This window comes from Patella vulgata, chromosome 1, assembly GCF_932274485.2.
Source record: "Patella vulgata chromosome 1, xgPatVulg1.2, whole genome shotgun sequence".
NCBI lineage: Eukaryota > Metazoa > Mollusca > Gastropoda > Patellidae > Patella > Patella vulgata.
Window position 1 is genome coordinate 30,062,631 of NC_065879.2, and position 17,139 is coordinate 30,079,769.

Below are 17,139 nucleotides of genomic sequence, written 5' to 3' on the forward strand. Positions count from 1 at the left end.
AATTACGGAACTAAGAGTTTTGATTATGTTATTTTTGAAGGTTTGTCAACATGACAGAGACCCGCCACAGAGCGGTTATCTTAGTCTTTTTAAGATATGAGGGAATCGCCAGTAAGCACCCACACATGACCATCGTTATTTGAGTCAGAACGGAAAGAGAGAGGGAAAATGAGGCTTAACGTCCATTAAACACCAATTAGATCATTTCGAGACTAACACATGGTACAATTTTATTTCAATAATTAATTTGCGCGTAAGTGTCTTTAGCAGTGGAAGGAAGCCGGGGGACCCGGAGAAAACCCATGAAATTAGGTAGGCGAAACCACGTCATTAGACTCAATGACAGACATTATGATCATTTGCCACCTCCCTGCAAGGCGAAGGGTTTGCTTACAGGGTTAGTTTAAGCTGGGCGACAATAAAATTCCGCGAACACGAGAAGATATTTTCATCAAATCTTGTACCCATATTTTACCTATGGTAGACGAATACTGTCCCCCGTAGGGGGGATCATTCTCAGGGTGCGTTTAAAACAGAATAATTTTGTCACTTTAAATGAATTTCGATATTTTGAATAAATCATTTCGGACATTAGCTACTTCTTCACTGTACACAACCTTAATTACCCTTCATTGAATTAGAAACAAATCTAGAAAATGTCTTAATCAACTCTAGAAAGTTGTAAATGTGTCTCTCTGACAACTAATTTCATTTATGAGTTTATTAATGATAATACGGCTAATAAGAATGACCTAAACTCAGTAAATATATTGGCTGAGCTCAGAGGGAGTAATCATTCAGGAGTAATAACAGCTCTGACAAACCGGCAACAATTTCGTTATGTCCGCAAGCCACTCAGCTACGGTCAAGAGCTCTTATCGCAAACTTTTATTACATTAACGGATCGAAGGACAATGGCGGTTAGGTTCATTGTAGATTGTATTACATCCCCCGTTCCTTTATTCATATCAGTTGAAGAGATACGTGAACACGGTGATTGATTAGAACTCTTGTAATATACAGACTAAATTCAGGGTGGAGATGTGCTCAGTAATACTACACAATGACAAATAAGTGTTCTTTACGTCAACTGTGTATAATTTACTTTTACTCAATTTCGTCTTCTTGTCTCCTTAACTTGCATACAATATTCTTATTTTATTATGTTGTGTTTTATTACGTTAAATATATCTCGGTATCTGACAATTATGTTTACAGTCTGGGTTTTAATTCTGTACCATATCCTTAAAAATCAAATTAATTAGTTTCGCTTATATTTAAACGGTGGCCCTTCTTTATAATTGGGTAAATCATTAAAAGTTAAAGGTGTCAAGACACGTTCTCAATCCATGATTTTCCTAATTTTACATGACAATTAATCTATGTATTGTAAAATGACATTTGTGTTGATTGGATACTAAAATGTAACGTACAACATCAAAATCGAACAATACATAATTGGCATTTATTTTAATTAGATTGCATGATAGCATTCTCTTTTTGGGTTTATTGCTCCTGTTTGCTCACTACACTTATTATTTTAGCGTTTTCCGAGATTCTATCCGGATTATCGCCCTTATTGTTAAAATTGTTTGACGTTCTAACTCATGACGTCAACTGGCAGAATATCGCCATTGAGGAGACGACCACTGTCAAGATCGGTGGCATTATTTCTGTTACGTCTTTTTTGTATTCCTGATCTGTTTTCAAATTTGAGTGAAGTCTGTGTCACTACAGGCCCGGGACTGTACAGCGCAGTGGACGCTTACGGCTGGCCCCCGGACCCATTCACTTAATTTGATATTTGTTTGTTTGGTGCAGTGTCTATTTTCTGTCTTGACCGCAGGTTTATCTTGTAGATTTTTGTTTTACGTGTAGTGCGGTCCTCCTGCACTTACTATTAGTATTTAACGTCAGCTTCCACCGAGGATGATATCGCAGACAAGTTGTCTTATTTTCATTTAATTATCTTAGCCCACGCCCAGGGGTCTTTTATGTGGGAGGAAACCGGAGTACCCGGAGTAAACCCACGAGGTTGAGAAGGCGCCCCTATCTCCAAGCCACATACGCTCACACCAGGGATCGAAACCACGAACGCAAGCTAAATAGTTAAGGCCATTGGTCAAGGCGAACGAGTTCTTCTCCATAACGTCACACCAATGTCTAGGTAGTTTGTTTCACAAACTATTAACCATTGCATGATCTGCCGTGATCGATCAAATATCAATGTTTCTCTCACTTAATATTGATTTAACTATTACGTTTCATATTAATTATTGTTATTTTTCAGGACTGGCATACGGTCCTTTGCTAGTATAAATATTCACTCAATTATCATGAATTAATATTTCTGATTGATCTAGACAGAATACGTGATCATATTGTTTGAGCATCATTTAAAAATAGTCAGTGTTTTGTTGGAAGAATAATACACGTAAAGTCAATTAGAACCTTATATAGAGACACAGACAGTTCTGACATCTCGAAGTTTTGAAATAACTGTATGTCATCTGGGTTGCGTGCTGTTCCTTGTCTGTTTTTCTTGACTTAACATGATTTTGTAATCAATATATGATATGCTTTTACTGGGAAAGGGGTTCTTGATTGGCAGTCTGTCATCAACTATATAATATTATGTATTTTTTTTAAAAAGTTAACTTTCAGAAAATTACAGTATAGTAGACAGAATGATCTCGCTTGAACGAAATACCGAATCACAAGAACTTTAAATATCCCAGCAAGACCGACTTGGAAATCAACGTATCTGTAAAGTCTGAGATGTCATCCTTTTGATATCGTATCCAATCCTCTAATTTCTCAGGCACTAAAGACCATTCTGGTAAACGACGTCCTAACCAGGTGAGAGAGAGAGAGAGAGCGAGAGCGAGAGAGCGAGAGAGAGAGAGAGGGGACGTCCATTTGACACAAACTAGATCATTTCAGGACTAACATATGGTTCAGTTTTATTTCAATAATACACATCCGTGAAGGGTTTTTTACCAGTTGGAGGAAACCGGAGGACCCGGAGAAAACCCACGAGGTTGGACAAGCAACCCTACTCCTTGTCACGTACAACCGGGGAATCGAAACCACGCCACTTGACTCAATGACAGACAACCCTCCGTTCTAGCCAGATATTATTTCTATTGAGAAGTTGGTGACTTTGATTCCAAACAGTCTAGCTTGACATTGTTTTTTAAGAATAAATTGAGAAAACGCGCCCCATATGAAGATTTCACATAGCTAGCACATTTGTATTATGTGAAAACTTTAAATCCGCCAATCGTTATTTGAGATTTTTTTAATCTCTTGAAACAACGTTCTGCATCATCGGAAGAATCCAGTACCACCTACAATTGTTGGTTAAAATCTTTTGATGGGCCTCTTTCTAATCCCATTGAATCTTTGAGATTGTGTACCGCTGATTGTCCACCGTTTAATAAAGAAAGCAAAACCATAATATCAAATGAAGAGCCCCGGGGAAGAACGATCTAAGTCACTTTTCCAACGAACCCCAGTTAATGGCGCCCTCTGTTAGCAAATTGTATAAGCTTTCTATAAAACAATCAATTTCAGGTAAAAACGATTGGAGTCATATCGAACCAAGGCCCTTCTGAAATGGCTTCCCGGGCAATACGTCCATCGTACCCGTTATTTGACCTTAATTTGGCTGAAAAGTGGAAGTCAATTGTTGAACTGGTAATTATGATTCGTATTAAACATCATTTTGAAGTTGTAATTAAACCTACTCGTTGTTCTGTTCTCGTTATGCGAAACGACAAAAATGTGACTTAGATCGTTCTTCCCCAGGACTCTTCAAATGTTAAATGATTAATTTTAGTACTTTAGTATGGATTAAGCCGTTAAATGACGACAAGAGAATTTAACCCCCGAGCCAAAAAAGGTGACCGACTTATCATATCACAGCATAATCTCACTTTGGTACTTCAAAATATATATTGACCAAAGATGGCGACATTTGTCTCTTGATTAATTTATTGGCCAGGTAATAATAAAAGCAGCATTTGAAAATTTGTTGACATTAACATAAGAATGGCCTAAAATTTCACTCTCATAAATTTGAAGTACCAGATTATTATCTATGATCTAATAAACTTTTAATATGTAAATTGATAGATACAGAGAGCTTAACCTGTCTCAACCATATGGTACAAGACAGAAATCAATACCTGGTATTGTTTGTTTAAATCATAAAACTGATCATATCACTGTACTAAAAACGTGTCTTTAATATATACTTTGATATAGTATAACATTGGTTATGATATTGATTATACTGTATACATGTAATTAAAGATTATATTTACAATAAACTATACTGGACATCCTTGGATCAATCAAGTCTGTATCTTTAAAGGTACCATATAATAGACAGTATTGTTGGGATTGGTATCGATCTGATTAGATTTTCAAACATTTAAGAGTAGGCATGTCTAACTAATTATGTTACAAACTTACGATTGATGGGCTTCCGACAGATTACATAGTGTTCTATCTGGACGTGGAACTTTAAAGATATTCGAACTTATTGTGGTATTAGATGATATAGATCATATCTCATTGTTTACATTATTACCTCAATCTGATTGAAACACAGATCTTATTTCGTTTCGTTTTTTATAGTTCAAAATTTCGTTTTACTCGTCTTTACTAACTAGGATCTGGAAGAGTTGTTATATAACCCGCGTTCTGGTTGATGTTTGGGGATTAGCCAATAAAATGGTCTGTTGCGGAGAGTCACACTAGAAACAAAAAATGTTGATTGGTTAATCTGAAGTCATAGGGTCAAAAACCGCTCGTATGATCCCTGACGCGACCTCCCACTACAACCGGTCAGATCTTGGTGTAGTGGAGGCCATCGATAATATATAAAAAAAACGAAATATAATCTGTATTTTAATCAGATTGTTATTACCTTTCAGATTTAGATCTTTTCGAATTATCATGAGAACGGAGAATGCAGTTCGAGGAACAACCCATATTACGTTTCATATTTATATTACTCATTCATATTATTATCACTTTGTGTGTGTTTACCATATCCACTTGAAAAACAAAAGAAACGTGATTTTGAATGTAATATCTAAATTAAGAAATAATAAGCCCTAACTTAAAGTAGATAAGAGACGTAGGGTTAATTACACTGTATGGAAATGGGGAAATCTTGACTTACGCGTCAATCTTATGCCACATTAATGGAACATTACAGATTAAGTTGTTGCGTCTTAAAGGGGTTTCCATTTTTAAAGATGTTTGCTTCAAATTTGTTTTCGAATGACTTGTAGGCTAAATTTGGACCGCTTTAATATGTGTTGAAATGGCAGAACTATGATTGTATTGTCTATTTGTCTATACAGACTTAAGTATGGCTTCTATTACTTGCATAATTAAAATTCATAGAAAACCCATCACTTAAGGAAAGGTTCGCGCTATTCTTTTACTGACGCCACAGAAAATTGATTCCCAAGATGGCTAGCACATAAATAATGGAAATAACATATCAGAAAAACTGATTCCAATGATTTTAATTGCATATCAGTGTGTTTTAGTTTTTAAATATGAACATCTGCTGCCCGGTTTGTTATTTCTAAGTGACAAATAGTTATAGGCAATATATGACGCATATGTCAAATTCATCAACAAGGTTCCCACGTTCTCAAATTACACAAGCTAAAATCAAGGTTACACACCGGAAGTGTGTAAAACAATTAAAGTGTAAGCGTACTAGGTAACTTTGTCAAAATATTTCTTGTTATTGTATATGTAAAATAATATGACAATTCTAAAGTTTGAGTTAATATTTCTCAAATTGCGTCAAAGAATTGACCGTGTTTTATGTGTTGATTTGTTTTGTGATGACACATTGTCGTCTTTCAAAATTTTACGTCCATAGATTAAGCCAACAATAAAACAAAAGAGATAAAAATCAATTTCTGCTCAATACATTCATTGTTTCAATGGCATTTAATAATTGAACTAGAGTATACAGGTCACAATTCTATGGAATACAATTACTGCTTATTACTAGAGAAACCTAGTCGAAACGTCGCTCAGTAATAAGTAGTAATTGTATGCCATAGAATTGTGACCTATATAATCAATATATTCAACGGAAATTTTAATCATAAAGACCTCGTCTCATTATTAATCGAAATAACACCTGATCGAGATAATTTAACAATTCGTGTTTAAGTGGCTAGTAAATGGGAAGTAGTCAATACAACCAAACTAATTGCCCGATGGCCCGATGGCCCGATGGCGAACACCACCATCTCAGCCCCCAATTTCTCGATTTTTCCTTCACAATGCCATATCTTCTTTGGGAAAGTGTTTCTAATTGCATAGTATCTGGTGTATTCCTGTACAGTATATGTTTTTATGTTATGTTACCCAGCGCTATTTTCATGTTACATATTCTTGTTGTTATATTTTGTAAGGAACTGTTACTCTAGTTTCTAGCATTGTTTATTATGTAACATAGTCTTCTTGTTATATTTGGTAAGGAATACATGCTCTACTGTATGTTGCTCCAATATTCGGCATTGTTTGCTATAACATATTCCTCTTGTTATATTTGGTTAGGAATACATACCATACATTATGTTATGTTAATCCAGTACACAGCATTGTTTATTATGTAACGTATTCGTTATAATTGGTTAGGAATACATATATGCCACAGTATGGTGTGGTGATGATAGATCACCATAATAGCAAGAAATAAATCATTTTAGAAATACAACCCAAAATAAAAGGAGCGTAAAATTAAAGCCACCACTAATAACATTTCAATTTATATTTCAATTTAATAACATTTCTGTCACTTTATAACTAAATAGGATAGCAAAATAACATTAAGTTTATAAAATTACTTCTATATTACATCACAAAAATATCGATTTAAGTGCCAAATAACTATGCGGATTAAGTGATTATTGGATATCACGATTCTCAATTGTAACCGCTGTTTATCAATCCTTTAACAATTTCTTAGTTGTTGTTGAAAATTCGATATGATCCCATCAAAAGGCAGGAAGTTTGTGTATTATTATAAGCGCTTTTCATAGAAGTCGGATATGAGTTGTCCATTTTCCTTGACAGATAGATTGGTTTAAAGTCATTTTTACAAGTTGGTGATCGATCACCGTTCAATTTGATCAATCGGCGAACTTTGAACTAATTTAATCACTGAACCGTCACGTTGTTTTAAGTCTTGATTATTTTATGAATCATTGTTTGGAGGTATGTTCGTCCAGTACATACATACACTGTAATAAATCAGAGTATAGAAATATTGTTAGAACTTGAACTAAGCGCACCGTGCACGCACCGCTAGTTATGGCTAAAGCGATCGTATGGAATTAGATTTTAGAAAGTGAAGATCTGTTTTGATTTAAAGCTTATGTCTAATGTTATTGATGATACACGGGATGCTTACTTCTTATAATACCATGCAGCCCTGCCATGTGGGGTGGGGATTAGGGTAGAGAGGGTAATGGGTTGTTGAGTGGTCCAAAGTGTACATTGTAAATAATGGGATTTTTTATCTATGTAAGCTTGTACGTGACAAGGTTTAGGATCGCCTGCCTTACCTCGTCAATTTTATAACTGTGTTCCCCCCGCCCCCACTGAAATTATTAAAATAAAGATAAACCATGTCTTAGTTAAAAATGACCTAGTTAGTGGTCAGTTAGTTAAACTCCATTTATCCTCTTTCACTTGCTACACGGGTCGTCTGTGAGAAGGGTGTTGCTTTGAGAGTCAACGTTATAGCCAATCTGATTAAAACACCGATCCAATTTCGTTTCGTTTTTTGTAGTTCAAAATTTCGTTTTTACTTGTCTTTACTACATGTAGTGTAGGCCATCGAAAGTATAAAAAACGAAACGAAATATAGATCTATATTTTAATTAGATTGGGTTATAGCAGGCTACATTGACAGTTGCAATACACAAATTCAGTCCAAATATATTTATGAAATCAGATTTGTTTACGCTTGAGCGAAATCTTCAATTTTCCCAAGGCGCTATATATCTGTCGGGTTGATCTAATAAATACATAAAATTGCAACATACCATTGTAAAAATATTATCAGCCTTGGGGTTATAAAGTCAACCGAGTAGAAGATCGTCATATGAGATATAATCTAGAAGATAATTACCATGCACAACTAACATAACAATGTACTATAGATATGGTTTAAATTTCCTGGACAATACAATCAATATTACATTAAATATATGGTAATCGTATGATAAATTGCCGGTTAATTATCAGCCTAACATTACAGCAAAAAGAGAAATTTATGCCTAATTCTACTGTAGTTTAAAAGCAAAAATATAATCATATTTTATTCATAGTTATTCATTGAGACGATCAGAGGTTCACTTTTTCAGAAAATATGTTACCACTTAACATTGTGCGTGACGTAGCTACATGTTTGATACCCTTTAAGATTTAGGATTTCTTGCGCTGTGTGCATGTTCTGTTTGTTTTATGTTTTATTGTATACATAAAGAAGTGAAATGAAATGAAACTGAGTTTAACGTCTTACTTTTTCTGCATCAGTCGGTGCTAATGAAAACAAACATACACCCATGCAGTGTGCCATTGGAAATATTTGCCAGGACAGCGACGCTGTGGCCTATTCTTATTACGATTGCGATTTAACGTACTGCCAATTAACGTACCATCCGAACGACTAGACGCCTTTCCTTTCAAGATCCCCCACTCCCATCCTTCAACACCCACAAGACGCAGGCAGGAAAATCGCCATGAATTTTCTCGGCCAGCACTTCAAACCCGGAAACTTCTGGTTACCGAGCTAGCGTGGCTGCCTCTAAAGAAGTAATGACACATTTAGGTTATGTCCATGTACTACATTTATGAGAGGTGACACTCATCTTGACCTATATTATGATAGATTTAAGTGTAATTTATTACATGTTACATGTATACTTCACGTTACATCAATCATACGTTATGTCTACTTATCTAAATACTTATATACCTAATACAAATAATATAATACTAGAATAGTTGCATTTCTTATTTACATATATCATAATACATTATATACACAGCATGCTTAAACAGCAAAACACGACATGTGTACGTCTTACTTATGATACAGTCCAAAAAATAAATCCCAGAAAGTGAAAATAGCAATATGTAACCTTGTACAATAGATAAACATAATATTCTGTAGACGTGAAATTATCAGATTAATGCCGAGCTATTACAGTGTAAGAATGTGAACACACCTAGGCGAGTTTTAGGGTGAAAAAGGCTTGGATGGAAAGAAAAACGAAAATATATGAAACAATAGTAGAGGAGAAGAATATAGAAGGAATTCGTGACCAATTTCAGTAGAACTTATTTTTAAGTTGTTGACTGTATCTGAAAAATGTTCTGATCAAAATGAGTGTCTTTGACCCTCTCTAACATGGACCCCGTACCTCCTTGTTAGTGAGTCAGCGGCTAATCTCATTGAGCCACCGTGGTTCCCATGTAAAATCCGGGATGACTGTTGATATCATAAGGTCACATAACGAACTGACATAAAGCTATCATCAGATAAAACAAGATAATATATGAAAGTAAATGATACGATCCTTAAATTGGTTGAATAGAAAACAATAAACCCCAATGTATATAATTTGTTTATTTGCTGTTATTAGATCTCAACCACGACCTATATCTAATTTACTTTAAATCACCCTTTAAGACACCATAATCCTTGTTGATATACCAATACACTGCAAAAATAAAGGAGTTGACTGAATATATTTAAACACATTGTTACTACGCACAATCTAATGAAAATTACATAACAATTTCGTTTCATCTTTTCTGATTTCGTTTCGTTTATTTTTCTTGATTTTCTAATCCAACCTACTTTTTTTTATAACAGCAGCTTTATGTCAGCGAGAGTTTTATTTGTATATTATAAAACGCAGCACTGAACACCGATACCGGCAATTGTATTGATTACTATGTTCATGTGTTTTGAACACTGTCAGTGATGCAGGACGGAGGGCCTAACAAGGACAGCTGACTAGTCGTTCGAATGGGACAAAAAACTGAGGTCCCGTGTACACATCGGCGTTAAAGATCCCTTGGCAGTTGGAATTCGATATAAGAGTGGGCCGTAGCGCCGCTGCCCGGGCAAAATTTCCCTCATAGCACACTGTATGGCGTATGCCCGTCTTCATTAGCCCAGGTTAGGAGCAGAACAGTAGGACGTTAAACCCCATTTCATTTCGTTTTGAACACAAACTTCAAAGAAAATATGCCAAATGTGAGTGTAATAGAGCAGCAAAACTAAAACTAAAATGGAATGGGGTTTAAGGTCTAATCGGCACAATCCTTCGGTACTTTATAACAAACAGAATATTGTGTTTTCTATTTCTACGGTTGGGTGTGCAATACGTGGCATTGAAAATATTGACCGGGCATTGGATTTAGATCAATTGATTCTACCCCCAAGCATCCAAACTTCAGGGACAATCACGACAGTGTTGGTTTTAACGCTTTTTGTTTTAAAGTGTATCACCCCTTCATGGCATAAGTGACATTAGGTACATGAGCCCGACAATAGGCGTTAAAATACATTTTCGATCTCTTAAACGTAAAGGTCATAAATCAATGTCGGGGGGTTAATACCCAGGTGACCTGAAGGGTATTTAGTATGTGCTATAGTTGATATTATGTTACTATTTACGTATATGTCTATAGTATTCTACTGTTTCATCTGTCATTTTTATTATAAATACTATTTATGCTAGTGTAATACTATCAGTCAGGTGTGGAGAAATACCTGCATTTGAATTTTTGGAACAATCACCCTTTAAATAACTACACAGCACTCTCCGAAAATTCATAAAAAAAAACAAATTTCTGGGTTATATGAATCAGTCAAATGAAAAAATACCCATTGCTCGGCATGATATTATAGGCGTGTAAATTTGAAATAAAAAGATTTGTTACAACCACAGGTTTATTTCTAAAATTAGATGGAATCTGTTTATATTGGCGTTATATTATATAATTATAATATCTAGAATTTTATATATTAGTGGCTCCCAAAATACGAGTGCTTATTTGAATGGATTACATATTAGTACTGTATTATACAAACTGTTTAAAACAATTACATAATCGCCCTAAACAGTTACTTGCATTAGATCTTTTACTCTGGATTAAGTAGATAATCCGACATTTTGTTTCTATACACTGTTGAAGGGTTTAACAATTATGAGCAATTTCGCCGTTTAAGGACATAATACGTGACACTTTTTGTACTGTTAAACTATAATCAGTCTGAACTTAGTTGTGTAAACAAGAACTATTTTGTCATTCGTAAATTAGCTCTCGTCAAAATTACTATTATGATTCATCATGCATTAATGTCGCTTAACCTTACTGAAAATGCTGATAAATAAATTGTCATAGTTAGTTTGTTTGGATAAACGAAAAGACGGAAATATGTACCATTAGGGTACTTTAGTCGATTGTCGCATGGGTAAAATGTTTCCACTGCGAAGGAAATGTTTACATCGCGCAGGTAACGTTTTTCATGTTGTTTTTATTTACCATAATTTTCATTGCAAAACTCTCTTTCGTTGTATTGCAGAGTGAATCGTTCTCATATTATAAGGTAAATTACTAGAAAAGGGTATAAATTAAGGAATAGCACCAATAGGCCATCGTATAACAATTATGAGAAATGTTATCTTTTCAATTATCAAATCCGCCAACCCTTTTTGTCCCCCGCCTTTCGAGGACAGCAGGGGACTAATAAAATGAGTTCGTTCGTCCGTCCGTCACACTTTTTGGGACACAATAACTTGGTGCATGTGTTTATTAGGTCAATGCCTTGATGAAGTTCGAAGATGAGCATTTTCTGCAAAGGGTAAGCAGAGATAAGCAATTTGATTGGTTGATGCTTTGGGACACGATAACTTTATTTCTAATTAAGTGAGAGTAATGACACTTGGTGTATAGTTCATCACATAAATACCTTGACTAAGTTCGATAATGAACGTTTTCGTTGGTCGATGCTTTGGAACAAGATAACTTTGATTCAATTTGATAGAGAGTGATGAAACTTAGTGTATAGTTAATAATCAGTTTGATTGCTCGATACTTTTGAAAAATATAAATGTGCGATTAATTAAACATACATTATGCAAGAGCTAAATCTGTCTATTGCAGGTCTTTCTTTGGGCCTGAAATGTTACCTTAATTATTAATTAGATATTAATTAACCTATCCAGACCGTAATCAACTCTAGATGGCATCGCTAGCCTGCGATCTTTAGTGGATTATGAGCCGATTTACTGCATAACTTTCCTTCGCGATTTAACGATTAAATGGATAATCGAGACTATGCTGTTTATCGTATTGACTTTAGTAATGGTGATCGAGGCTAGGCGGAAATTTCAATTGCCTTTACATTACCTAATTTTTAACTATTATAGTGAGAACTGCCAACTCGTTATCGAATCTCCCATAATGTATCTTTAATATGTGGCATCTATTTATTTCGGGATTTTGGCTGGGGACATCAGCCTCTTTGTTGGCTTGTTCCAATATAAAAGGTCCATATTTGAAAAAAATAAAATAATCATCAACTGATCGATAAATCGATTATATAAATAGTTGTGAGTTATCGATTAATCAAATTTATCACAGATTCTTTATTTATTATTTTATTTTTCATAAGGTCTTGTTGTTTTAGTTAATAGTTTATATGATGACTTTAGATCAAAGACAATAACAGTGACAGAAACACATTAGTTAACTCATTACTGATGTTAGAGAGACATACATATCATAATTATAGATCAAAATGGCCAGACAAGAGAACAAAAAAGAACAATTGGAAAGTCTGAAGAGAAGAAAAAATCCAATTAACAGTGAAATGAGAGGAACATTAACGTCTGAATAATCTACAGTGTTATAAATATAGTGATGAATATACAATCAGCATAAAGAAAAAGTCATTATCTTTGAATTATGTGTTATAACAATGGCGGTAATGTTTCACAGATGATCAACATATTAATAAAACTACTGTATATTTTACAAAAGGTTGCCAGATATGATGAGATGCTACTGTATTGGTGAAAATTGTCCTAATATTGCAAACGTAGATTAATCATGCGCGAATAACCTTGAAATGAAATGAAATGGGGTTTTACGTCCTACTGGTCTGCCCCGACAGAGCTAATGAATACGGGCATGGGTCATACAATGTGCGATGAGGGCAATTATGTCCAGACAACGGCGCTAGGGCATATTCTTACATCAAATTCCAACTGCCAGGGTTTCTATTACATACCCGCTATTATGTGTACACGGGACCTCGACTATACGTTGTCTCTTGCCATTCCCTGTGTCCTACGCCAGCGATCCCGATGAATTTTCTCGAACAACAACAACTTCTTACTCATCGTGGCTCCGAATAAACTGGAATTGAAATTGTCTTTGGGTTACTATCTTAACTACGTTTAACGCAACCGGGGACTATCATATGGTTAATTTATTACTTGTGTGGTCCAGTAATTTTGCGCAAGATGCCAAATGGAATTCCAAGTTTCAGATGATTACATGGAATGTCACTACGGTCGACGTATGTACACAAACTTGTACAAACTGCTGTTAGTGGAATTAAAAGAATACTTCAATCTCCGATGAAATGTACATAAAAACATATTGTTTGTGTATATTTTTTTTTTATTACGTTAATACATGTTTTTGTTAACAACACAGATCTCACAAAAACAATGGCATCAAAAGATCTGTTTCATTATATGACCACGCATGCGGTGTTGAAATTTGTATTTGAGCAGGTGGTCATTATATGTGGATGGCTGTTTAAGATTGGCGAGCCCCTTTAATCTGATAATTGAAGCATATGAACAGAGCGATATTCTTGTATGTATAATTAAGCAAAGCTAAGATTACTAGATTTACAATGGGAATATCAGGGTATTAAGGGAAATGGTATAATGAGAAATATGATATCTAATTTATTACCATATCATACAACATAATGATAAATTCATAACATCTGTCACATGAGGTGTAGCAAATATCAGGATTCTTATCAGCTCGTGTTCAAAAGATCATCTGTGCTAAATGAGTATGACATTGGCAGAGCGAGAGAGAAAGAGAGAGAGAGAGAGAGAGAGAGGGGGGGGGGGCATGCCCGTATTAACACACGTATTAATTTCATCCTTTAGCAGGGGGAAATCTCGCGCTTTGCATCAGCGATTATCCGACTACCAGCCTACAAATGATACCTAGTGTTTATTTGTAGTTGACAAACTTTCCATGCTTCAGTACATAATTTGCACCAAATTCAGACAGGCGAGGATTATCATTAACTTTCGTCTTTTGGTGCATTAGACACAAATCCTGAAATTCTTCAAAGAAAACATATAGTCCATATATTTCAGCAAAGTTTCGTATTCAATATAGCTTAATTATATCAATTCTTGCATCGTTTCATGCGTCATCTGATCTGGGGTGATTTTCGTATCACATAATTAAAAACCGCTTATAATCGTAATTCGTTTAGGGTTAGTTGTCGGATCAGTGATCTTATAATAACATTATCAAAACTCCCCTCAATGACAATGATAATTAGGAATATTTGCAGAGAAGACAAAATACAATGGAGAAGAAGGAATCTATAAATATTATCACTTAAGCTTACATGAAGCGATGTCTAATGAGGATTTGTAAGATAAAAGATAAAAGAAGATAAAAGAAAATAGTTAAAACGAACCGTCTCGAATTTAATAAATACACTGAATTTTTATAACGTAAAGTAAGTCTTTAACTCAATATCATCCACAGTCTTCGATATTGAAAACACAAATTATTTGTCAATTTAAATCAACATTGATGTTGTGATTTTACCAGAAAAAGATGGGCTTCTGATATCCTATATTTAAGACAAAATAAACATTTTACCATTGGTACATGAATGGTGCACCAGAATGCGTTTCAGTGCCATTTGTGACAAGGGACTCGGACAACGACACTTGACATATCCCACAAGTCATGTCAAACGATTACTTCATATTCTTATCTGGAGAGCATGCGCAATAAATACTAACGGTGTAGACTGGAATAACCAGGCGCTAGAGTTTGCCATTCGATTTAGACTTCTCGCGTATTTCGCCGAGCATAACTGATTTGAAATTAGAGTAAAAATGGAATCGATTTAATGTAAATCAGTTTATATACATCCATATTACATGATTAATATCATATGCGATGGGACCCATTAATTGTGCCAATTTCTAGGTCCCAAATATTAGCGATTTAGCTCCTTTAAGTTCACAATTCCATGCCATATTATAGTTTCGATCACATAAAGGCTCCTTGTCGATCGCTCAATACGTGTGTTAACTACTTCCGGTCAGTGAAATACGTGTAATGGCGAGCGAACATACTACCGCCGTTACATTTTCGGCCACGGAAACAACAGAAGTATCAGGAATGGGTAAAAATATATGTTGCTCAAACTTACTCAACAATATCTCGAGGTTGCGTCATCCCGTTTTTCTAGAAAGGATATCCAGCATTTGGTTCACATTCTGCATTCAAATGATTGGAAAGCACGTGATTAATTTCGGGTCATCGCGATAAAAATGGTAAATAAACTTTTGGAGGACACCTTGGTCATGACTTTTTGCGTTGATTGCAAAGTCGTTCTTGTTTTCCTTCGTGTTTTGACATACATGAAATAATAGCCATGACTAGCAGTGTAAACTTTCTTCCCCAACATCCATGACTTGAAAGGGCTATACTTGAAAGTCGCATTTTAGTAGCTATAAATGCATATATGTCCGGACAATATATGCACACCAAAGTCTATTCGTTGGCTAAGGAAAATTGCTGACAAGTTTGCGCTCAGCTATAGTCTCCAAATATTCCCTTTGAACGCAATAATGCCATACTTGCAATTTATTTAAAATTTCCATGATTACTGTTGTTGAATGAAATAAGGTGAACGCTATGAAAGAGATTTTTCAGATGGCGGAAGCCAACAAACCGTAGATAACCTAAATCTAAATAGGCAATGCACATTTACATGACTAATTGTGCTAGATTTAAAACGATAAAGACCAGTACTTAAACCTAATCGATAGCCCCCTCGAATTGACCTTCTAAACCAGACTAATCGTCGTCTAACACACCAAAAGGTCATAGAGTATAGGTAAATATATGACAGTATGATTTGAACTTAGGAAAGGTATATTTCTTTGATGTTAAAAAGTCGCATGGCACAAACTGTTTACTGGTTAATGATACAATTAACATTTGAACTGCGACAATTTCTACTATTTTACACGACTGATTGTTGTCACTAAAGAACACATACACAACAATGCTTGCTATGTCATTTTTCATTATCTGCCCCCGCGAACAAATTGAGAGAGAGAGAGAGAGAGAGAGAGAGTAGTGGTAGGAAACAAGAGAACCTATCCTACTCCGTGTTACGTACAAGTCTGAGATCGAACAACTAAGCTTGACTAAATGATACCTTGCCTCGTGATTTCGACTCATGACCTTTTAAAAACAATACGTGGTTCGGAGACAACTACAAATGTATTTATATTTGTACAGTCGATATAAATATAGCATTATGGAATAATATGGTAAACCGCTTTAATAAATAAAAAAAACCCTGTTTTATACGTTCTTTGCATACAGACATCAGTACAAAATAAAAACAATACAAACAAAGCCATATCTTATCTACATCTGACAGTTGTCATGCTGATTCCATTTATATTTTAATTTCTTCTCTTTATCTTTGTTGAAATCAATTTAAAACACATGGTACGTTTAATTTACCTGGATCATTTCAATTTACACAATACACCTCTTTAATATAAACATCTGAATAACAGTTTAATCTATTATTAGAAGTAGGCTAATGCATAAAAGATTGAAAGAATTCATTTATTTAATCTGTTTTCTCTGATCTGTTTTGGAAATCGCCTTTTCTATCATTTGTTTTTTTCCATAAAATTAAAAGATTTTCTCATATTTAAAGAACGTCTTAGTAGTTTTCAATGTGTTTAAGGAACACTC